The sequence below is a fragment of the Mercenaria mercenaria genome, chromosome 11 (assembly GCF_021730395.1).
Source record: "Mercenaria mercenaria strain notata chromosome 11, MADL_Memer_1, whole genome shotgun sequence".
NCBI lineage: Eukaryota > Metazoa > Mollusca > Bivalvia > Venerida > Veneridae > Mercenaria > Mercenaria mercenaria.
Window position 1 is genome coordinate 11,767,384 of NC_069371.1, and position 25,426 is coordinate 11,792,809.

The 25,426-nt window shown below is 32.5% G+C and overlaps 1 protein-coding gene across 3 annotated transcripts in view; it reads left to right on the forward strand.

Annotated features, from left to right (window-relative positions):
• Window positions 1-345: 345 nt before the first annotated feature.
• The window catches only part of LOC123532215 (ligand-gated ion channel 4-like), a 265,041-nt gene continuing 239,960 nt past the window's right edge, over window positions 346-25,426 (forward strand). For 2 of the 3 annotated variants that reach the window (XM_045313597.2, XM_045313596.2), the window contains exon 1: window positions 20,648-21,131. The gene's annotated coding sequence lies outside the window, so the exon portion shown is untranslated. Of the gene's footprint in view, window positions 569-20,647; window positions 21,132-25,426 lie in introns of those variants that run through there. The other variant, XM_045313598.2, reaches the window with a different exon arrangement.

The window sequence follows — 25,426 nt, forward strand, 5'->3', positions numbered from 1 at the left end:
TTCGTTTGAATTTTTTTATCATCAGCGTCGGGTGTAAGTGCATTGTACACAGTGGCACCCTTTTCTACTGCAGACGACATCAGTCTTAGGCAATATTTGTTCATTTTGTCTTCTTCTTTTAAATTGCTAAATTACTGATTTCCGTGTAAGTATCAATTAAATCTTTTTTTTCAACACCAACAGAAGAAGTGCGTGGCAATTTGTATATCTTAGCCAATACATACGAAACAGCAACACTATCAGGTAATAATGAATCCGATACGCAGATGTATACTTTGCAGTTGGACAGGCGTTCGGTTACAAAATATATCAATACTAATATTTACATTGTATCACAGCTGTCGAGAGCTAGCCTTCTCTAAACAACCAATACAAGGAAATATCTGGCAGTGAAAACTTTCATAGCGTGTTTCTTGTATAAAATTTAAAACAGTTGAACAGGAATTACAGGTAACTGATGTGCGTTTTACGTTTTGGTGTTCCCATTTGTGCAGCATGATGGTTAGGATTTGAAACTATTTCTATTTTACCAATTACATGGACCTACACATTCATACCATTTTTAAAGGTAAGGTCAATGGTTATCAATTAACTCCAGTACTTAGGCTCGTTCATAGACAAAATATATATTTACACCATTACTTTATATTTGTTTGAAATTTAAGCTCCGCTAACTGTATTTCAAGTAGGTGTTACCTAGCTAGCGACCTGATTCTTGTTGGTTTCGGTTTATAGTATTAAAAAGTACGTTCAAAACGGAGACGGAGAAAAAATTAGCAATCTTACATATAAATATGTACAAGAACATTACTTTTAATATACAAGATAAAGTACACAAAATAAAGGTAGATTTAAACAACCGTTTCAAAAGAATATGAGCTAATGTTCCTAAAAGGACATTGATTATTTTCATGCATGCTGTCTTGCTGTTTCCTAAATATACAAAGCTTCTTTACAAGAAAGTGCTGCGCATTTTTCACTCAAAAGAAATGTGACTCTTTCAGTCTTATATTTTACCATAGATATTGAATTAACCACACATGTATAAAATATCATAAAGTTCAAAAATAATATCGTGTTTAATTAATTATTGTTTCATAATTGTTTATTTTTTCGTAAATTAAGTTTTACTATTAGAGCGGCTAGAAAGGAATATAATCTAAAATGGATACCTACTGCGACATTCTAAACCTGCAGATTTGACAAAAAAGCGGTATCCAGGCAATAAAGACAGAAATAATTCATGTTTTATAGAATAAATAATCAGAATAACATAAAATAGCAAAACTTCATTTTATAGTTCTTACTGGATGTTCTTGATATATTGAAACACTAATCTAACGGAAGTGAATATCCACTGAGTGCATACATCTCCTTTCGGTCCGTGGTGATTGCACATTTGATATGCTATTTCTTGCAATGTTGTAATATACCACTGTAATCGTGTGTTTTATTATATTAAAATTATCGATTACCTGCTCTCCTTCGCAGTATTTCAGAGATGGAGCAATTTAGCAAAAACATAATTTAAAAGTATATGCTAAACAGACATTTTACATGAACTATTGTTACGTAGCTATGAATACATTCTATGGTGGCATATTTCTGCCCACCACATATCCACTTATTTATGTAGACAGTTATCACTAAAAATGCCCCGTATCCAGTTATTATCTGGCAAGTGGCAAATTTGCATGTTATCCAGATAAATATGTTAACAGGACAAAATGGCCTGTTAGTGCCCTCTTCTGCCATCCATATATTCACATAAATAAGTGGTTATTGTGAAAGTTTTCTTGATATCCAGTTAATATTCGTACCCAAATTGGCGATTAACGGTTAGACTTTTCGTCCCCTATACGGAATGAATGAGTGTATATCCACCTCGTCCCAAACCACCACCACTAATGGTTTGTGCAACTTATAGAAATGATTTATAACATTCAGAATTTATTTATTTGGTTTATAAGTCATATGGCGACTTCCCAGCTTTGATGGTGGAGGAAGACCCCAGGTGCCCTTCCGAGCGTTATTTCATCACGAGCGGGCACCTGGGTAGAACCACTGACCTTCCGTAAGCCAGCTGGATGGCTTCCTCAAGCCCTATGTGAGGCTCGAACCAACATCGATGAGGGGCAAATGATTTTGAAGTCAGCGGCTTTAACCACTCGGCCACGGAGGCCCTTATAACATTCAGAAGGAATGATAAATTTGCATAATTATTATGCCCATTTATGTATTTCATACATTCCGTAATGATAGGGGACGATTACGGGATATTACCAATCATAACTGACTAACTGACAAAAATCAAGATACCTAGTTAACGTAAGTGAATATGTTGATGGCAGTAGTGGGCACTAACAGGCAGTTTTGTCCTGCTAAGATACTTAAGTGGATAACACGTAGTTTTGTCACTTGCCAGATAATAACTGAATAAGTGACATTTTAACGAAAAATTTCGAGATAGATAAGTGGATATATTGCTGGCAGAAATATGCCATAATTATGATATTACATCTTTTGATGGTAAGATTCTACAGTGCAACTTACGTTAAGAGATCACCTAAGGGATAGGGGCAGAATATGGCCTAGAAGCACAAACTGTCTCTTAATGCAACGAAATGTATTCTTGAACAGCACGAAAAAGAACTAAAAAGTGTTTTAAAACACGTGGTATGTTGATAGAAGTGACCTCTCTAGCGTGCTGGACTGTATTTAGAGTTATCTAAGGCATATAAGTTTTGCCATTGATACTGTTGCTATCAACGCAATAGCTAAATTGGATATAACATATTTTGAAAAAAAAAACAACAACAAAGGGCCGTTAATCACATTCTAACATACGAAAAGGCATCAAATTTACCTTTCACTAGGTAGAGTAAGAAGTATTCAGCCTTTTAAAAATAACAATTAAAACTTAAAACAAACGTGATGACATTGCATTTGTAACGACAAACGTTTTCCTAGATGATACATTATTTCTTTCATTTCTACCACCTGGACCGACCTATAAGTTATATATTGCTTTGATTCTCTATCACCATATATAACAGGAAGCTTATACGTGTTAAAGTAAATGGATAGAATATAAGTTTGGCGGAAGTTCACTACTGTGCCTTCAATTCCTTACTAAAGCTTGAGCCATGGGGAGTTAGCGGAGGAGGGGAACAAGGTAACATCTCTGTAGTGTCAAAACAGACAAGCCTTTAAAAAATATCCGATATCTTTCTTTTACTAAAATGGTTTTACTTACTAAATGTATAAATTGGATTTGCATATAGAGCTACATTCGTAATTTAACCGCCTCGGTAGCCTAGTGGTAGAGTGTCCGCTTCGAGTGCGGGAGGTCGTGGGTTCGATCCCCGGCCGCGTCATACCAAAGACGTAAAAAAATGGTACTAGTAACTTCCTCGCTTGGCCCTCAGCATTAAGAAGATGGTGCTAGGACTGGTCAGCCCGGTGTCAGTACAATGTGACTGGGTGGGGTATCATGTCACGTGACTACAGCGTGATATTCCAGTGAGGCAGCACTATAACGTTGGGCATTGTGCTTACTGCTACAAGTAGACACCGTCGTTTATATGACTGAAAAATTGTTGAAAAAGACGTTAAACCCGAACACACACACACACACACACACACACACACACACATTCATAATTAAATGTCATGCAGTAACAGTTCAACTCTTTTATTTATACTGTGTTATCTATACATGTATACAATGCCACGAGTTTGTAAACCTAGGCTAATAGTGCTTTTAATACACACGAACTTGTTAATTTATATTTATACAAACTATATGAAGTAATCGACATGAAATTAGGATCTTATATACATTTAATGAAATCTTTCTATAATGTGAATTGAAATTTCAGGTCCAACATAGATATCCTAAATAACCACTACCGAAACAAAGAAATAGCAAGAAATCAAAATATATCAAAATCAAACATTTCAAATCAACGAAACTTAAGAGTAAGCAACTTTAATATAAGTAACTTTAATATATATACATAAACAATTTCTATTACGTGACATTCCAAATGGATTTAGCCACAATTTTCCAGTGTTGTTGCAATAACTGATCGAGAAAGAAGAATATATTTTCATTCACGCGGTTGTTTATGTAAGATTCCGTTTATAACATTTTACATGTCCGTCTCTTTAAAATTGTAATGCTTGATTCCGCTGACGACTTTAAAAGCAATCGATTTTATTCATGAAAACAGAAGGATGTTGAAGATAATATTGTTGTTTATGTATCTAATTTGTATCTAACGTTTAAACATATTATAATGATAGCATTATTACCTACAATAACGACAATAAAGTCTTAAATCGTTACAAAGGAATTTGTCTAAATTAAACCAAATTAAATGAAATTGACTGAAATATTGCTTTAGTAATTTGTTCGGTAAGAATCACACCTGTGAAATGGGTTCGAAAAGAATAATATCGCACGAAACCATCTGTCTATCGTGACTGGTATCTTCGCAATAAAAGTGACAGTAATACACAAATTCTTAAAGACACTGATTCTGGTATGCCAGGTATGTGGCCTATGGGAATGATAAGGTCTGCGTATTGGTGGTAAGGGCCAATACACAAGAATGGACCATTGATAGACTTGCTTCTGTTTATCATAATAAGCTACTGTATAGCTACTGTGCAGTACATAAATTACAGGTGATATTTCTCACCTGCATAGCAAATCAGTTCTCACCTTTATAACGAGTTTAGAAAGCTTGATTGAATTACGGCTAAATAAACAAAGTGATAAGATACAACAGTGTTTTTTTTTCATATTTTTAATAATCAAGTTTTTTAACAATTAAATTTCATCATTGCGACAAAAAATGCATTCAGGCACATAGCTTTTAGAAATTATTTAGAAATTATGGATTATGTGTATTTTGAACAATGATATCTCTTTATTGCTGGATTTTATCAATTTTATCATACATAAAAGAATCGTTATTTAGACAACACAAGGGGAATTATGCATTTTTAATATATAAAATCCTTCTGTCCATATTCCATTTTATCTATTAAAAATGCAACTGAACGCTTCTTTAATTTCTAATAAAATCCAGCAATTCTCATTTCTTTTCCTGGTTTTATTTTGTTACTTTTGATAAAAAGATCATAATCATTGAATAAACAAACTTTTAGTTTCTTTTATTAAATTTTAAGTAATTATTTAATTGTTAAGGAGTGAGAAGAATTGCTTCGCTATAAGAGTTATTATTTAATTGGTCGGGACATTACTCAACTTCAATTAAAATAATTTTGTGTACATTCTAAAAACAACAACAAAAAACCCAGCATTTTAATAAAAAAAATGCAAAACACAGGAAATAACCAACTTATCTGTAGGCAATAAAATTTATGATTCCCTGACAATAATTAGGCTACATGTCAAGTCTACAGGGGTTTTATGGACCCTTATCAGACTGGACCAGACAGGATCTTGTATATTGGGGATTAAAAAGTCTGGTATTTGGGGGGGGGGGGGGTGTCACTTATATAGGAGATTTTCTTTGCCTTTAAGACCGCCCATAAAATCATTCATTTCAAAAACACTTATTCGGTTTCACTATGATCAATTCTTTATACGTACTTCCATCACAAACAAATCGATTTGCACGTGTTCATAAATAATATAAATTTGATATGGAACTCAATTATGATATCTTTATAAGCTATTAACTATTTAAAAGTTTATTTAAAACGCCAATACTAACCATGGTCCAAATCAAAATCGTTAAATGTATTGAATCACCGTAACATTACATGTTTCGTTAATCTAAATGACTTGAAAGTAAATATTCAAAATTTGTTATCAAACTATGCCATTTCGAATAGAATTAAGTTATTGCGTTTCATCTATGCAATAAAAATATTAAATCTTTTGACATAATTTTTATTTATTTTTATTTTTTTGTAACTAGGATAGTATTTTGAATCAATAGTTTACCATTTTGGACCAAGTTATATGACGATTTGGTTACACATTGAGAACACCAACTGTGAATTGATTAATACTTCAAAAGATTGACCTATATAAATGTTTTAAGATACAAGATGGATGTTTGACTGTTAAGATGAAAACTTTGACAAATATATGTTTCTTCCAAAATTACATGATAGACATCATGCAACATAGCTGTACAATATAATGTTACAAGATTCTTTCACATGTTGTAGGTGTAGATGGAAATTTCCGGCCTCGAGAGTAACTGTTAGGCTGTAACGAGGCTCTGCCGAGTGACCGAGTAAACAGTTACCCAATCGGGATATTCCTATCTGCAGCTATAGCCAGTGATAGTGTCTTTTCCTTGCATATTATTCAAGAAATAATAATAAAAATGTCAGTCGAACGGCTTTCCTTTTACTTCTTACAGCAACGTATTTAAACAAATTTAAACAAATTACAATGTTTAGTTCCGGTTTTGTTTTATCAGTTGCAACGTAACGTTATGAATTTTTGATAAAATAACATTGTTTTTTTTTTTTTTAAATCGAGAAATATGCTATCAGGATTAAAGAGAAACTCTCAAGGTATTGGATTTTTTATTCCGTTTTATGAAATAAAATATAATTACTACATAAATCTTCTACATATATGTAGTTCGTCATGCGTCATTACAGCAATAGAGTCATCTTACACCTCGGACGGCGTAAGATGGATTTTTCAAGCAACGGTAAAAATACTGGAACTCCCAGTCTGGTATGCAAGAAATATACAAGACTGTATTACATATCAAACGTGTATTCAAGATACCCAGTAATAAATCAATCTTTTCACCGGCAACTATATTCTGACAACACTTTAAAGTCTGTTTACGTCTCATGTATTTGGGGTGTATAAAGACATGCATCCTTATAAATTTTTAACAAGTACTCTTTAGCAAATCTATAAATGTAACGATGAGAAATAGTAGCAAGTGTAACTTTGCGAGAAGGAATTCAGCTAGTGAATAAAAAGATATTTAATGATGAAAGAAAACAATAACTGCAAGAAGGCACTAACATCATATTAAAGTTGTAGGGCTGTTAAAAAGTACATATAATATATTATCATATCTGACAGACGAAACCGTTACAGTACTGTAGTATAACTGTATTACAAATATACTGCTTTCATACTGCAAATGACGCTTAAATACTGCAGTTTTACAGAACCTTTCAAACATGATGAATATGCTGCAAATGCTGCATGTGCTGCACATATTCATGCTGTTTTGAAATGAAACATGTAGCATTATGCCGCAATAGCAGCATATACTGCAACTATATTGCAAGTAGCTATTGCAATAATGCTGCGTTTACCAAAAATCTAACGAAGTCAAGCATAATACTACAAGCATGCGGCATGTCCACTGTTGTCTTTCTGCACAAAAAGTATCTTTTTAAAAGAATCAATTCTGCATTTATATAGCAGTAGCATGAACAAAATAGTTTTGTTTTTAATATTTCCTAATTCTAGCATAAAAATAATACATTGGGATGAAGCAGAATTAGCAAGGTCACTTTAATAGTATGTAGTATAAATGATAATTTTTTACCGTTTTACTTTCATACAGGGAGTAATTTAGACTTAAAAAATTCAGGCAAATAATGTGACTTAATATTTTTGCCACAACAGAACAATTAATATGCTGTTGTTCATTTGCTCAAATCAAATTGTAGTTGATCGGGAACGCTTGATAAGAACTGATGTTCTGTCTTTATATATGCACCGACTCTAGATAAAATTTGTATTGTATTGTAAGAGATTTATGAACCGGTCTCATGCACATTACTATGTTTGAACAGATATTGAAGCATGTCTTGGTGGATTCTATTTGTTTGTCAGTCGATGGCTTGTTTGTAGCTTTAGGGTTATCTTACCAAAACATAGAAATAGTAGATATTGCCATGGTATTTTGTTTTAGATTATCGGTCAGTCCAACCAGAGACTTGATAGTTTTGATCATTGGTTCATCCAAAGTGTTCATTATGACCTGTTTACACACTAACGCCTTTATTTCTTCAATAATTCTAATTATGCTTAAAATGCGTTCATATGACTTTAAGATCTCGGTCGAAATTTCAATGAACCAGATCCAAATTTTAATCTAATTTTTAAGATGTTAAAGAAAAGGTTCTTTTACTGTTTCTAGAATCTGTTCTTCATTATGTATACTTGGTACAAGTGTAACAATTGCTTCTTACTTAAAACACTTAAGGTAACAGGAAAACAAACCAGCAAATATGAACAATAACAGATTTCCATCTAGAAACCTTCCTCTACCATCAAACGTTAGAAAGTCGCCATACGACCAAAGTTGTATTGGTGTAACCATTAAGCCAACAAAAATTAAACCTAACAAATTTTGAAGTGACAAGATTGTAAACAGTTTCTATAGAAAATAGCAAATACTTTATTAGCCTAATTCATTGAAGTTTTCGTATCTTGAGATATGTAAATATGAAGATCTGAACAAAACTTGACTTAAGATACTCTTAAAAAGCATTGCATTAACAAAGCACACATGTCAAATCAGTGTTTATTTTTCACAAAGAAGATATCGGAGCGAATACTATTACTTGTTTGAATGTATTATACAACATATCAATATGTAATTAATGGCAGAATACATTTAATATGATAACGGGGTTATCTCGGCATCAAAATCGATGTTAACTCGGGGATCGGATTTCTTTCAGGATAAGGGCTTTGTAGTTTATTACAAAGCTTGTACAATGATGTTTGCGTCAGCCTGTCGTTATCGGAGAAACCTTGAATCAACAAAAATGTAGAAATAATTTAACCGAATAAAAATCAGTGCGCCCGGTTTTTCTTTTGTTGATTCTCTTTTTCTTTTTTATCTAAATCGTCAAGTCATTTTATTTAGAAAAAAAAACACGGTAGTTCTTCACATTCGGATGAAAACAAATCTACAATGTAGAACTTAATTAAACCTTAAATTTTCTAAACAAAATAAAAATTTATAAAAGATAGGTTTTTTGAGATATGAAAACAATCACGTATTTAATGGAATTCACAGTGTAGCCTTACGAAGTTAGAACACAATATTTTAACTTATATAATAGTCAGTTATTGCAAGTATGCAAATGAACAGGTGTTATACAGAAACTCATCTACGTATTTTAGCTCTAAATGCAGTTAGTTACAATGAAATTTTACACAACAGCTCTGTAGTTAGTTTGGCAATGCATTTAGGAACTGTGTTTCTGAAACAAAGCATAAAAAATTATGTCTGAAAATGTATTGTTTTTTTTGTTAAGTCGTATATGTTTGACAAACAATATAGTGTTCACTTTGTTAACTGCATAGTTTTGTTAATCTAATCTCTCTATATTTGGTAATACATTTTATCCTTAAACCTTACCTATATTCCGCAACATAATTTGTTGATGGCTTGTAAGTTTGACATTGAAAGCTAGCTAGGTCATCAAAGTCTTCATTTCTTGGGAGGTGGTGCATATATTTGAAATTGGTCACAGAGGCCATACCACATATTATTTGTTTAGAAAGAAGAGAAGAAAGAGAATATTGACACCATACAATATATTGATATATAATAAATTGGACAATGTGTGTGTTATAAAGTCAGTATAACCATATATGTCGATCACGTAAGAAAAATATATATATTTCCTTACGTGTCTGCATAACATTGATAAAACAGTCACTGTAACTGTTTTAAGAAACAATGGATATTAGTAATTATCTCCCATCTTAGGAGGGTCCATTTTAAAAAATATGGAGGATTGCTTAAAATTTTAAGTATCGCAAAGCATGTATGTGTTTCGGATATTTCCTGACAATTTTATGTATGGTGTTTAAAGGTCGAAGGTCGTGTTAAATCATTATTGAACGCTGTCTTTGCTGTTCGCCATGCTGATAAAAGGAAAAATATAAAATTATGTGTGTAATTATTTTTCTCTAGTATTGCCGGTTAATAAGTCCGTACACTACAAATCATGCAAGAAAGATTTAGGCACTTCTGACTTGGAAACAATGATTGTATTTTTGTATGCAAAAACATTGCCATTAGCTTACAAAGACAAACGTCTTAAAGAACCTGTTATTGTAACTTTGTAGTAGGATACAGTCTCCGCTTTAGTAGTGAGAGGGTCTGGGCTCGAGACCCAGCCAGGGCTGTAATTTTTGCATTCTTCTACAAAGTGTATTTGAAGCTGAAACGAACAGTATATTGAATTTGCGATCCATGTCATTGTTGAATGTAAAATTAAATGCGCCCAAAATAGAATATATAAAATATTTACTGTCTTCCTGATATTTGTGCTCTTCATGTCCAAGAAGACATACATTTCCTTGATCACAAACAGTTTCTTTTTTTTTATAACATAAGGCAGTTTTAGATTAAATATAATGAATGTATTTATTATCGAGAAATATTTGATATGTGTATTCCATTCAAAGCTTTTTAACAACTTTATTTTAAATTTTTGAAAAGGTAGTTTCTTCCTCTATATATGCAGCTGTACTCCTGTTGAATTGCACTGCAAAATAAAAGATGACGTAAGATTTGTTAGTGTAAAGATTATCTTAAGACTAATGGAATGTTGACACTATTCTTACATTTGTAGACAAAATAAGGCTTTGGTATATCAGCAAATGTTACTCAAGGGAAATAATAATGCTCTTCTATCTGCGGACAAGCTCCATTTTTCCTCATTTTGTGACATTTATAATTCTTTATTTGTCCATTACTTATGTGTATACTGTTAGTTCGACCCACAATTTCATTTAATATTTCATGACTACAAAAACAACCGATAGGTTATCATTATGCCTGTCTTAAATTCAAATAATTGTATGAGGAATTTGAAACATGCACTGCACATATCTAAATTGAAAATGTAAACATAGACTATCTTTTGAGGATATTAACTAATAAATCTAAATGTCTTGTCTTCTGAGATCAAATTGAAATCTGACGCAGAAATGGTCCGAAATAGACACAATTTCGCATTTCAGTTACATACTGCTTTATAAATTGCAATATTCAAATATGTGTTAAATAAAAATGACCTAAATGCACCAGTATATAAATCAGTCTGAAATAAGGGTTGACATTATAAACAAAATTAAGAAATTATATAATTATTGCTTTCTTGTTTTGTCCTGAGCGCTGAAAATGACAAAAGAAACTGTATCTTATCAATAATCATAACAAGAATGATTTATTAATTATACGTCTCTTCTGCTTGAAAGACGAGGCCTTGGAATAGTTGTCAAAGCCCTTGCCGGAAACAGCAACTGCTCTAAATAATATATAATAATAACATTACTACCCCGATTGTTTTAATATGAAGCACGTCGTTTTTCTTACTACTGACGGTTGATTTGGCTTAACCGAGGAACATAATTTATAAATGATACAATGGTCAGTTGGACATACTTCAATTAAGTAGGAAATCGCAAATTGTATGTTTTTTTTGTTGTTTTTTTTTGTTGTTGTTTTTTTTTAAATCTTTATTTGCCATAACTATATTTTTCTCCTCGGTGATATGCTTTAGTTCGCACTTTTTCTACATCTATTCTCTGTAGATTGAATGTCTGCTTTGTGTGTGTGTGTGTGTGTGTGTGTGTGTGTGTGTGTGTGTGTTCGGGTTTAACGTCTTTTTCAACATTTTTTTCAGTCATATAAACGACGGTGTCTACTTTTAGCAGTGAGCACAATGCCCAATTTTATAGTGCTGCCTCACTGGAATATCACGCCGTAGACACGTGGCATGATACCCCACCCAGTCACGTTATACTGACACCGGGCTGATCAGTCCTAGCATTACCCCCTTAATGCTGGGCGCTAAGCGAGTAAGCTGCTAGTACCATTTTTGTACGTCTTTAGTATGACGAATCCACGACCTCCTGCACTCGAAGCGGACGCTCTATCACTAGGCTACCGAGGCTTTAGCAGACATTATATTACACATAAGCGTATTATAGACATTTAACCTTATCCCTCTTTAGTCAAGGAATACAACATTTTCTTATACTATTCTGCTGAATTTGTTTCAGACAAAACTTTTGTAATTTCTAATGATTATCATACCTTTGTTTTATAAAAACAATAATGAGTAGTTACACCTGAAATAGGAGATAGCAGTCATGTTGCTAACAGTCATAAGTGTATTCTGTTTGACTTTTTGTCTAATTTCTTTTAATATTTTTATGTTTTGTGGATTATTTATAGATATCAGGACATCGGATATTTTAGTCATTTCATATGTTTCTTCATCAACATAGTTAACCTGGCAAAGTTCCATGAGCTTTAACTTGTTATAAAAATCGTGTATTTGCTGACACATTTCACTACAAAAATGTCATAATTTCCCAAAGGCTTTTGATAATTTGATCTTTACAAAAAATAGATTCCATACTTTATTTCAGATTCGAAATTTTGGTGCAGTTCACTCTTTAATAGGTAGTTCTTGTCTGAAGCTTGTATTTTTATATCCCAAATATAAAGTATATAGGGGAGATATTGGATTAACGCATTTCTGCTCGTCCAATTGTATTGGATTTCGCTAAATATCTTCTTAACTGATAAGATTTCTATAAAATTTGCATCAATTGCGTATTAACCTCATCGAGACGACGGACAGAGCGCATAATGTCAACTGGCTTAAGAATCAATATATTACAAATAATCTTCTTCAGCAAGGCTGCCTTTTTACAAATTGCGTAAATATTTTCCTAATTTTACTGTAGATATTCTGTTTGGTTTTAAAATTCAGTAGTAATTTAAAGACACTTCTTGCGATAGGGTATTCAAAACACGCTTTTTATATGGATGTGGTTTACAAACTTCGAAATGTTAACGTTGCGTCCGTTCCATACTTTCTTAGCCAGCGGAAATATTTTCATAAAACTAGAACCATTTTCACCTCAAGATTATATGCAGAGTGTACAGCTTAGGTCATTATGTTCAATATTAAGGTCACAATTGATGAAAAGGTCAATATCAGAATATTTTTCTACCCTGTGGAATAATGGAGTATTAATCACATTTCGAAATACATGTAGCTCTCATAGTTGATAGAGCTTTTAGGTATTATTGAATATATAAAATAACTGTTAGTGTAAGCCGTGAAAGAGTGTGCATGTTCTATTCCGATGACAAAAATGTTTTAAACAAATGTAGGTCTTATTTTGTCTGCCGGACCAGTCGTTAGGAAAAAAGCGCATTTAGGTTCTTACATTATTGATCACCGATTTTATGTTGGCTTCAGTTAATTGGCCAGTTCAAAGTCGTTCCCCTTAAATATTCTTGGGTAGGTACCACCTTTATTTAGTATTGCGTTTACCGTATTGCGATAGCTAACTTTACTGTCATTGTTCATTGTACATTAGTCAAAGTGAAGGTATCTCTTACTCGTAATTGTTCACTGCTAATACATAAATTCGGTTTTCGTTCATATTAGAGCCTTTGCCCACTGCGCTCGAAGTAAAATGACAACGAGTCTGGTGTTGCAATTGTGTTTATTTATATCGGTTTCATATTCCGTCATACAGACAAAAGTTACTTATTGATTTGAATACATACTGCTTTTTTGTAGAGTTTAATGCATAATATTAGCGTTGTGAATTTGTGAATATATAAATAGTATGAATAATATTGAAGACAGTCTACACACCATTGTCTTGTGTATATGAAATTAAAAGACCTTGACTAAGACTTAAGCAGATATGACTTTAATCAATTACATCACTTTGAAACAAAATGCATCAAAACTACGTCTCTTTATAATGACCTAGAAATATCTTCATATATTTCCACCGATGAGCGAATCATAGTCGAAGCTAGTTTTTTTTTTTTTTTGAAAATTAAAAAAAAAACGTGTTAAAAAGCATGTGAAGTCTGTCTATTTATTTAATGTTTTAGTTTCAAATCTACTGAATACGCTCGTGAATTGATGCTTCTTAGCACAACTTTAGATCTTGAAGGTAAGTTAACAGTATGATTAACATTTTTTGTCTGATTATATTTTGTAATGACATTCAAATATCTGAAAAAAAAAATAGTTTAATCAATAGAAGGAAATAACACAGATATTTTTGTCTAATTAAATATTTTAATGACACAAAAATCCCGCCAACTTGAGACATAAAGTACCATTAAAACAAAACAAAGTGTTCGTCACTACCTAGAATTATTCCTCATTCTTATAACGTTGTTTAATGAAGGCTTTTAATGAAAAGATCTTAAACAAAATGCTAAATTTTATATTACGTCTTACGCAGATGCCTGATATCCATTTATTGGTTGTGTTTTGTTCAATTTTTACAAATTATTCATAATATTATATGTTAATGCGTCACAGCTTTGGATCTGGGCGTGGCTATTCCTATATGACCCTGACCTTATTTTTCGATTAAATTTTGACAATTTTCGTTATTTGTACTAGAAAAACGCAGTTGTAGTTTCGAGATAATGTCAGTCTAATTTTGAGTAAAGTAGTAACATATTGAATTATTATAGCTAAATAATATCTAATAAGCAACCAGCTATCTGCTGTTGATAGTCGCTTAATTCTTAGTATAGCTGACTGTTCTTTATTAATCCGTAGAGCTGGTGAGACCTATATATTTATATTTCGTACGTAAATAATTTTCCTCTGGCTATTTCGCCTTAATGATTCGTATGCCGGTAATAGACTTTAAGGTTTATTTTCAGTGTGAAATGACAGCTTTGTTCATCCGTTAGTTTTTTTCATCCTCTCCTTGTAGAAACAGAAATATCTGATTTTTACAGAATGAACATCTAAGATATATAAGGCCAAGTGGACAACTCTTGTATTGACAGTTTTTGATTGCTGTACAGGTAAATGAATTGAATATAGAATATAGTAAGTTTAGTCCGCTTTTAACACTTTTTTCTTATAGGTCTGCATACACAAAATAGGAGAATACTAGTCGCAATAAAACGAATTTAAATACATCTTAGATTGTCTTTCGTTTCTTTTGAATTAAATGTCATATTTTGCAAAAACAATATATGCTTTGCATGCTGGTAGCATTTTCATCATAAAATAATTGCATTTCATAGTCTTTGAAATTTGTTACAGCACTGCTACAATATTGGACTCAGTTTTAGCCTAATTCGTATTGTGTGTGTAAAAATATTTTCTTGCATCAAACAATACACGCATTGTGAAAGCAATCTTACTGAAATCATTTTATTAGACAATTTGTAGATAAAATTATAAAGTCAGCAATATTCAAAATAGACAATCAAATACTTAATCTGGAGGAAGCTATTAACGGTCAGTTGAACCAGTCTTATTAACTAGGTCTCGGGACAGACATATAAATCATTAAAGTGTATTTACAGTACTCAGTTCCGTAGGCAACTCTGTAAACAATCTTATAGGAAACTGACACGCTGTTTATCTGCACGGAAATGTCATTACAAATACATACATGAATGGAAGAATCTTCTCTCTTATGAAATTATAAAATCAATTTCTTTCAAGGAATGCGTTGATAAGTAAACATTATATAACCATCTTACCATGTCTACAGTTAAATATAAAGAATAAAAGAATTATTCTGGAATATAGCTTAAAATGCTACCAACTTGAAAAGGTGGACGGATAGCTCAGTGGTTTGCACACTGGCCTTCCAATCCTGAGGTCGGGGGTTCGATACCCGGCAGCTACTTGGGAATTTTCAGAAAAACGCTTTTCAGTGTTTCCCACTCAATTAGAGGTGTACTGGTCAGGAACCCAGGCAATCCTTGTGTGTATCAGTGCTATACAATGGGCACGTCAAAGAACCAGGCTGTCTATTCGCAACGAGCTAGGCTAAGTTAGCCGGACAAGCCTGTATCTAATTTCTGATCTGTCAGTCGTGGGGGCTTTGTCTCACTCTGTCCCTCTGGTCAGCTCGCTCTGTGTCTGTACTAGTAGAGGATGAATTATGCGCACTGTATGGCTGCATTTGAACTATGTAAAGCGCCTTTGAACGTGAAATTGATCACGAAAAGGGCGCTATATAAATCTAACATAATAAATAAATATATCAATTTGGTGTTTACTTGTATTACATAGAAAATATAGGGACGGATGAATAACCTTTTTCATCAGAATTGATTTGATATATACTTGATATGAATATGTCGACTGTGTTTTTTTATCTAAGTAGTTAGCAATGTCTGTCTGTACGTCTATTGTTGTATACTTAACGGTTTCCATGACAGCGAATTTGAGAACCATCTTACCATGTCTACAGTTAAATATAAAGAATAAAAGAATATAGCTTAAAATACTATCAATTTGAAAAGCGTCCATTAAACACATACATTACTTCTAGTCCAACCAGCGTTATGTTAGTAACGCAGTTGAAAAAATGACTCATAACTCTTATCAAATGTGTCTCACACATGGCAAAACATGTTTTAGTAATGTCCTTATGAAAAGAAAAATAAGCATGACATTGAAATTAAATGGCACCTAGACATTTCCATTTAGATTTTTAGCATTCATTTAAAATAGAATGCCAAGCATTTCTTGGTTTGAATTAATATTCAGTTGTCAATGAAATATGTATATTTAGATTTTAATAATGAACAGCATGTTAATATGCATGATATGACATTCAAATGTCATTTATCAATCTCAACAATACCAAATCAAATCGTTTTAATGTCTCATCGATTTAGAAAGATATCTTTCATTTTATTTCAATACTTCTCCATGTTTCATGTGCTGTTACAGTTAATATGATAGTTTGTTGTTTTATGAGCATTTATCCCTTAGCCTGCTAAATTTCTAAAATGGACTGACCCATCATTCAATTTGGGCAATACCATTTATTATTCGAAGAGGTGTTCACTGAAAATTTACTGTGTGCAGACCATGATCTTGGTCTTGGTCTGCACTGGTCGCAAAGGCAGAATCACTTGCCGTCAGCAGGTTAAAGGTTAGTAAATGATGTGAAGAAATTTAAATGCTTTTGTTTCAATAGTGCATTTAACTATGTGTCATTTTAAAGAAGTATCCATTTTAAAATGTTCTAGAGAAAGAGCTAAGAGGTACTGGGTAGTAATGGGTTTTACCAAAAATATACTGCGTTATTGACGTGTGTATTTTAAATCAATTCCAATTTATAATATTCACAAGAACAGCAATGCATTTTACTTAAAGAGACATTTGGTAAAGTATAAGTACTAAAATATTTCATTAAATTTTACATGACTTCAAAGGTCAACTGCCATTAGGTTGTCTTTATGTCTGTCTTTATTCCAAATTTGTTCTTACGTTTATTCAATTATTCAAAGAGCGGTGAAATATATGTGCAGTTGTTTCTAAGCTAATTGAAGTGAAATTGTAGCGTAAGCCAAAATGTGCAATATTAATGCCACGTCCATCATTCTACAGAGAGGGATTCAAATTTAAATAAATATAAATCTTATAGTTTCGGGTTGACGGTTTACCTTACTGCTTTATGTTGGTAATCTACTGATTGTGAATTACCGATAAATGGAAAACATGAAATAAATCTTGCAATTAACTTACACCGCAAATATAAATGACAAGTGCAATCTTTACTGCAAATCTAATTACAATCTCAATATTAAAATGGAAAATAAAATGTAGAAAAAGATAAGCTAAAATCACACACATCGCAAATTGGTACAAAAATTACTAAATACACGGCAAATAGATTGTCCGATAACTTGCTTCAGTATATTTTCGGACATATGCATTTATTTATTTATTTTTTTTTATTTATTTTTTTTTGTTCGTTTTGGGTTTAACGCCGTTTTTCAACCGTACGCATTTATTATATTATATTCTGAAAACATCACCTAAATATTTATGAAACAATGCTTTGATCTGTATATTGCACATGGGTCATATTAGGTGAAATTCGATATTCGATATTCGTTTCGCTTTATCGTAAATTAAAAGTGAACTTCTAACGTATAAATTAACGATCAAGTTAGATATGTACCACACACATCTTCACATATATAGAGGGTTAAGTAAAACGATTACTATATCTGCAATCTGACTAAAGTACATCTCCTATTACGCTACGCATAGGATCTGACAACGAGCTATTGATGGCCTCGTTCTGGCGACCCTTCCGCTAGCCAATCAAAAGCTAACTTACAACATTCTGCAAGCTTTAAAAAGCCTTGCTTTTTGATATCTACAACTTTTATGTCGAAAGATGTCAGATAGCCGTTTAGCTCACTCGGTAGGGCACTTGCTCTGTAAGTGAGAGGTCCCGGGTTCGAGCCTTGGATTGACTGCAAAAATTTCTTACTCTCTGACATTCGAACAAGTTTTCTGATTGGTTCAAATAAAAATAGATTTGCGAAAATAAAAATAGCAATATTGGAAATCCAAAATATACAGAAAACGAATGTGAATGGGTCGTTCTCAGATCTTCGTTTAGAAGATCAAGTACTTTAGTCAGATTGACTATTTCTGATAAATAATTATAACAATAAATGTAAATATAAACACTGTGTTTGATTAATTCTATATACTATAATTTAACAAACAACCTGATAATATTTTTAAAATATTGCGATCATTATTGGTTAGTTACACATGCAAACTATATTCCATTGAGTTACATGCCATTTACAACAGTGTTACTAGGTTCATTTAAACACAAATTTGTATCCAGTATTTGGAACAATTGTTGCCTTATTAATTTGCACGAAGTGTGTTTTTGGAAATTATTGTTAATATTTTGTGATGGCAAAATATCACTTCAGTCTTCCAAATATTTTCTGGTTTGTCTACACAATAAAACCTTTAAAAGTAAGATAATACTGGCATGAAAAGCTTTCATATCACTGTGTTGGTTATTTCATACTCAAATAACTTTAAAATAATAGATGGAGTTGTGCAGAATGTTTTGCAATACAGAAGAAATCAGTCTCTTATTTTGACAGGGTTTCTTTACATCCACAGAAAGAGAAAACAAATGTGATCAAATTAATAAATCAAATACTATAAATCCATTTCCCCACAAATGATCCCTATTCTTTAAGCCTTCGGTTACATTTTCGTTTATGCCGTGTTGGGCGACCTGTGGTTTTCCACTTTTTTATTTCGGTGTCGTTTGAACAAGTGATATGTAAGCAGACGGTTAATATTTGGTTTAAAAAAGCCACGCTGCCGACCTTCCCGATGAGTTATGGAGTGACCAATGGTCTAATTATGAAAGGAAGATATCTGCCAACATTCATGATTTAAGGATGTTTTGCAAAATGATTGAAGAGACTGTTTTATCATTTTATACCTTTTATCTTCAAATCTATTGCTAAATGCCTTGTAGAGTCACACTTGGCATATAAATTAAATGCAGATGTAAAGAGTGCCCAAAAGTTACGAACGGTGGCTGGTAAAAAAACATATCCGAATACATTTTGTACACGTTTTAATTTAATCACAAATTGAACTGACTTGTTTGTTATAACAACGATACTTCAAAAGTAGGTCGTATTCGTAGTATCATTAAAGAAGTTATATATCTCTAAAGCTCGAGTTGCCGATATCAAGAAAATAGTTACTGAGATGTCCGGGGATACGGACATTTTTTGATAGATTAAAACTGATTTAATGGTATTATTTAATACGAAAGCTCTGAATATTCTATCATGAATATATAATCTGTATGAATATAAAGTATACACATGTATAATATGATTTCTTTAAATCGTATTGAGGTTAAAATAACATCACACACATATTACGACAGTTTTATATTAGTCGTTAATATCGTAATTATGTTGAATCAAGTGTATGTAAAAATCATTTTAAGAAATGTCCATGACACCTTTAAATCATTTTATAATCTTTTAATGATTTTATGATAACAGGAAAGACATCTAATGATATCTTGTATTGATCTTGCTTTATACCAGAATGTAAAAAAGCTACGAACTAAGGTTTGTTTAACTGTCGTTTCTGTATCAAATACATTAGTTGTAATTAAAGCAGATGCTCGCAGTTCAAACACGCTCAGAATATTTCATACAGAATACCTACAAAAGTCAGTATGGCAGTTTGATATTGTGCTTGCGATATACAATCTTTTTCATCACGGGTATGAAACGTTGCCTGCGGCACAAAATGTGCCGCACTGAAATGAAGGCATCGGGCTTCCGACGGCGCAGGCATTGCGCAGGATGTTTACAAAAACAACGAGCACGGTGAGTAAAATTGAACGTTTTTGATTATTGTCTTTTTACAATAAAAACTTTTTAGAAATCGGGGAATGCAGCGGGATGTAGTTGTGTCTTGTCGACAAATCCATGCCCAGTTTGTGAAGAAATATGTAATATTGTTATTTTGCGCGTGTTTTTCATCGGATACAGTAACGTGAAAATTACAAAAGCAGTGAATATTCCGAGTCATTTCACATCCTGCTGAAAAAGAAATGATGTATTTCTGTAGTTCATGACAGTGTCAATTGAAATATTTCAATACATTCTAAGTATTTTAGGTTCCTATTCTAACACAATATACTATCTAATAAGATTCATGGTGAATAAATATATCTAACTTCCATTCTTATGAGCGCGCATGGAAATATCGGATATATTATAGCTTGGTTTAACAGTACTATATACTTGTGTCACATACATATAAATGTCCTGACGCAGAATTATGCAGCTTATCCAGTCATGTTAGGTTTGTAGACTGGAACAATGTATATACATTTAAGTTTACCTGCAAAAAATGAATTTATTTACTTGGAAAGTGCTAAGATAAAAATTATTTCCCGTTAGAAAAAGAAGATCATTAGATACAATATCCAGACAGCATTTTCCTGCTAAGATGTTGAGCACCGATCAACTCTAAAGAACCGATATTTGAATAAACCACCAATATATAAATGTGAGAAGTGGCAGAACCATTTCAAACAGCTTTCATTCGTTGGATGGTGTTGGATGTATCTGATAAAAGTAGGCAACAGTTCATAGGAGTTGCTAAGAATTTATTCATTTACTTTTTACGGAATTCGTTTAACATTTTGTCACATGCACATTTTAATTATCTGGAGGATATATTTTAAATCAAGAGGATTTACAAATCATTATATAAATTACGCTGAGGTAAGTTTATTGTTGTTATACTTATAAACAGTGTTACTTTGGAAAATAAAAAAAAACGTTCGTGATGTGTTGAATAGATACATGAACTCGTGCATGCATTTATGTTGTTGCTTCGCTTTCCGGGCGTTCCAAGTTTGATTGACTCCGTAGCTAAAAACCTTAGCTAAGAAACACAGAAAGATTTTACAAGAAATTTTAACTACACTTTTTAATCCAGTCTATCAGTCAAGTTTTGGGGAGGAATTTACTATTTCAATCAGTCACTGCTGTGCATTTAAGAAATATATAGAGGGTATTTGTTTATTTCATTTTAATGTTTATTTGAATTTTCATTCACGAGTGAACACCAGATGCAATATTTTTACGAGTGGCATAGCCAGGAGTGAAAATATAAGATATGGTGTCCATGAGCGAAGGATATTGTGATCTTACATTTTTTCTTTATGTTTCATGTTTTGACTTACTTTACCCATTTTATAGTTTCTTACCAGTGCAAAATATATTTGATATTGAGTCGGCTAAACGATGAAATCGTTTTGACGAGTCCTTGCTATCCAGCGATTCTCTAAGTCTAAATGGACCAAATAACACAGTGAAGGGATGTAGTTCCATTAGATTTCTCAAACTTCAAATAGTTCACTGCATGAATGAAGTTAAGTTGTGTGAATTCCCTTTGCTATGACAATATAAGATGTAATCTGTCATATTTATGACTTGTAATTGTGCAATACTCGAATGTAACTCATTAAGCATGAATGTGCATTTTATGAATTGCGCAGGCTTACAAAGCTTGCGTAACATCCAGCGAAAGACAAAAAAATAGTTCCAGGTAACAGGGCTCCAGATAAGATGCGTATTAGCGTAAATTACGTATAGAAATAATGCAAATACGCATGTCTAATAATTTCTAAGCGTATTAAAACGTATATAAAATTACAGAAATGCACACAATGCTTTTTTAAAAACAAAATCTGAATCGTCTGGATGCGTTAGGTGACATAGCCGATCCCGATCAGCCTTAATTCTCCCACATTGAACGTATACACGCATCGTATGATTTCTATAAACTTTGCGTGGGTTTCTACACACACACATGAATTTTGCAGTCAGTAAACGGATAAATTATCGGAAGAAGAAGCTCTTACTGGTTTGTTTAGTTACTACAGATATTAAAAATGATTTTAATTCTTATTTTTCGAGAAATAAACAAATCGGCGAAACATTAAATTGTATTTTCTTGTAGTTTTTGAAATCGAAAGTAGATCGTCTATGTTTGGCTGATTTTACGAAACGAAACAACTTTTTTATGAAAAGATTTAAATAAGAGGTAATTTAACCGTAAAGGTCAATGTCAGATACTGCCATTTGCTGCTAAATGTCTTCGTATCATCACAATTTATAAAATATATTGTTGAAACTGGAGATTTTGGCGGTATAAAAGAAAGTGTAATCATATCTGGATATAATATTTTGGGTAAATATCGAGCTGTGTTATGAAATTTAAACATTAAAGTAACAGACATGATAGATATTATTGTAACAGAAATGATTCTAGAATTTATTTTTATAATATATACATAGAATCAATATCAGACTTATATTCTAGTGCTGAGGCATGACCTGAAAGTAAAAATATGAAGTGACAGTCATTCATACTTTGAATATTGTAATACTAAAAAGAATCTAGAGGTAATATTTAAAAATTGAAACATAAAATTTTCAGTTAGAAACCGCACCAAAGGCTGTATCAAGGGTCTACATTTTCAAAATTTCCTTGTGGTAATACCCCAAACCCTAATTGCAGGAGGGGGTATCCTCCCACACCCTCCCCCCCCCCCCATATTGCCACTTTACAGTTTGATACATTTGCCCTTTTACCACCTGCCACAATGCCCATTTCAAAATCTTACTGCAGTTCAAAGCGGGAAGGAACACCCCTCCCCAAACCCACCCTGCTACCGACCACGTAAAAATGGCTCAAACATTTTTTCAGCCCAGTCTGGGCCTGTCTGTCTACATGAATCAAAACGGATAATTGAAAGTACATAGACTTGGGGACTACTGACATGGTTTTAAAGGGGTTAACAGGTCTGAAATAGAATAAATGATGGTTTTAACTAAAAAAGAACTGCATTTATTAATATTGGTTATCTTTTCCGAAATTAGTAGCTAGTCCGAGTAACTTCTCTTAGTTTCGAGTGCGCAATTTTCCTGTCAGTGTAAACATTCATGACACTATATATTGACACTCAGCAACATTTACATATCTTTAAACGCAAAAGTAAGTATACTTTAAATTCACATCCCTTATAATATGATTGAACAAAACCTAGCATGTGACACGGTTATTGCCAGGCCCCTTATCTGTAAAATATCTGAACAGTTCTTTCGTCCATCCGTTACAAATTGTATGTGGCAATCCGCGCTATAAAATTTCAATATATAAATTTTCATATTCAAATTTTATCATGTGCGAATATATACCAGCCGATAATTGCCTGTTTTGGTAATCAAAGTTTTACTAGGCATCGATTGAATGTCCATTTCATCTATTGTAACAAAATCTCTGTTCAGTTGGGGAAAAAAACTAAAACCAAACTGAAACTGGTAGACTATACTACCAGTACATCAATCATTAGCCGACTCTCAGGCCCTTCAGGCCTTTGATTTTTCACTTTGAAAATGCCAGATATATTTCACTCTAATAGTTCGATAGTTCACTGAAAGACATGTAATAAATTCTGTTACATTTTTGTCCTTCTATCGAATGTCAGATATCACAGGAAAAATACAGAAAAGTTCGTTCGTCTTCTTAAAGCAATTCCACCATGAAAAGAACTTTCTTTAAAGGCAAAAATGTTACGATTTTGTTCCAAACAGATATTATGTAGGGTAATGAATTCGTTTATTATAAATATTGTAAGATAAAATGAATGGGACTTTTGCTTGTTCGTGGGGATTGATTTAATTTCCTAGATTGACTCAAGTATGAAATCCACGGAAATAATTCCCCGGCGACTATTTTTGATTTCACAATATTGAATTGTAGCTGTCAGGACAGCGTGTACATTTGTTACTAGAGACAAGAAATGACAACTGTGCAAAAATATCCTACGCAAGTGACAAACACTTCATGTGTCTAGGTCACCAGAAATGCCACTGGAATGGGAAAATGTTCTGTTTATCGAAAGAATTATTTAGATCGGCGTTTCTTTATTCAGTGGAAACTGTCGAAATACTAGCAACAGTAACTACGTTTTTACTAGCTTCAAGAAAATAAATAAAAAAAAATTGAACAATGAGTTAATTAAAAAAGCATGACCCTTTTTGAATAAGAAATATGTTTTCGTTATATACTGCTTATGCCCACAAAATATTCCGAAATAAATTCACACTGAGACCATTTTCAAAGACCGTTAACATCCCAACGACAAGAAGTAATTGTTTAAGATGAACTTCAAACAGCAGTGATACAGTTCGAAATATTTATCATTTTTAGCTCGTCTGATTTTTTTTTAAATCTACGAGGTACTGTCGTCACTCGATCGTCGCCGTTGGTTAAACGTTTTGTTAAGGTCCACCTTTTCTCAAAAGCTATAAGAGTTAAGAATTATGACCCTTTTCGTACTTAGATAATTTGATTCTCTTGGTTAAACTTTTTGTTTAGGTCCACTTTGTCACGAAAACTATAAGAACTACAGCTTTAAAACTTTGCACACTTGTTTATCATCATTAAATGAGTAAGTAAACCAAGAACCATAACTCTAACCTGCATTTGGTCAGAATAATGGCCCTTTCTGTACTTAGAATAGATATGGATAAGGCATTGACTAATTACGTTTATTTATTGTTTATACATTAATTATGAAAACGCTATCAATGAAAAGTTCAGATTGTGTATAAATGCAAACAAAACTCAAACAGATATACAAATGAATACAAAAGACGGAAGAAGAAACGCGGAAGCATGCTTCATTTCTTGCGATACATATTTTAAACCGGTAAAAAAATGAATATTATTTTATCCCCTGCAAGCAAGATAGCACAATGATGATATGTACTGTATTCTTACATTCCCAAGTTTGACATTTTATCAACCTATGCACTACCGAGTTTTTTTATTGGAACAAGTTCTACACAAGGGCGCTTCATATACTTTTTATTACGTACTACCTGCTATGTGCTTAATTGCGGTAGCCATTTCTTTTACGGACATTTTCAACATTTTTTTTCTGCGGACAGATTGTTTAAAAATTGTAATTATAGACTCTGTCGTTATTAGCGATCATATGAAG